At 41.4% G+C, this 1,341-nt stretch overlaps 1 non-coding gene across 1 annotated transcript; it reads left to right on the top strand.

Annotated features, from left to right (window-relative positions):
- The first annotated feature begins 741 nt into the window (after window positions 1-741).
- On the top strand, window positions 742-814 carry TRNAV-UAC (transfer RNA valine (anticodon UAC)). The gene has a single exon. It is a non-coding gene; the product is annotated as a tRNA-Val (tRNA).
- Window positions 815-1,341: the final 527 nt, after the last annotated feature.

Raw genomic sequence — 1,341 nt, 5'->3', positions numbered from 1 at the left:
AGAGAGAAGCCGGCAAAATAGTCACGAAAGGAGAGACTGAAAGGGCTGACTCAAGAGGGGGAGAGCAAGTGGGAGTAGGGAGTGAGATGTATGTAAACTTATATGTGATAGACTGATTGGATTTGTAAACGTTCACTTGAAGCTTAATAAAAGTTATTAAAAAAAAAAAAAAATCTTGGAAGAAGTACAGCCAGAATGCTCATTAGAAGCGAAGGTGGTGAGAGCTCCTCTTAGATGCTTTCCACATATTATCAGGAGGGACCAGTCCTTTGGGTGGCTTAAAGAACAGGATTTTTTTTTTTTTTTTTTCTTTCTTTTTCACAGTTTAGGAGGGTAGAAGGCCAACTTCAGTATGTGTCTCTGGGCGGAGGTTCTTTCTCGTCTAGTTCAACTTTTTGATTTTGTTGTTTTTCGGTGCCATGGAGCTGGTTCTGACTCACAGCAGACCCTACAAGAAAACAAAACGCTGCCAGCTCTTGTGCCATCCCCACAACCATTGTTATGCTTGAGGCCATTGTAGCAGTGCTGTGTCAGTCCATTTCATTGAAGGTCTTTCTGTTCTTCACTGACCCTCTGATTTACCAAGCAGAATGTCCTTTTCAAAGGGCTGATCCCTTCTGATATCACGTCATATGTGAGAGGAAGTCTTGCCATCCTCACTTCTAGTGAGCATTCTGGCTGGACTTCTTCCAATACAGATTTGTTAGTTCTTCTGGATGTCCATGGGACTATACTTGTAGTGGCTCCATGGTGTAGTGGTTAGCACATCTGCTTTACACGCAGAAGATCCTGGGTTCAATCCCCAGTGGAGCCAACTTAATCTTTTAGCAGCCTGCAATCCTACTTCCTGTGCTGCTTTATGTGCTTCTAAGTAGATTCACCTGCGTCTGTTTTCTGGTAGCACCTGTCTTCCACCCAGCGTGTGCTCCCTTGTCTTTGACTCTAACCTGCTGTTTTCATCTCAAGTGTTAGTAGGTTTAGGACACATTCTACAGCGATACGGCCTCACTGATAGAACAAAGAAATCCTATTGCCAAATGGGATTTCGTCCAGAGATATAGGGGTTAAAATTTTCAACACATATTTCTGGAGGATTCAATTCAACCTGTAACAACAATATGTTAAAATTATTATTAATCTTTTTAAAAACAGTCAAACTGTTTTCTAAAGTGGCTGTGTCATTTTGCATTCCCACCAGCACTGTATGAGAGTTCAAATTTGTCCACATCATCAGTAACACAGGTTATCATCTATGTTTTCTGGTATAGGCACAGAGTAAGTGTGAAGTGCTATGTCAATGTGGTTTAATTTATACATCCATGATGACTGTGAGTAGTACTG

Source organism: Elephas maximus, chromosome 1, assembly GCF_024166365.1.
Source record: "Elephas maximus indicus isolate mEleMax1 chromosome 1, mEleMax1 primary haplotype, whole genome shotgun sequence".
Taxonomy (NCBI): Eukaryota; Metazoa; Chordata; class Mammalia; order Proboscidea; family Elephantidae; genus Elephas; species Elephas maximus.
This window is presented reverse-complemented; position numbering and strand designations above follow the sequence as displayed.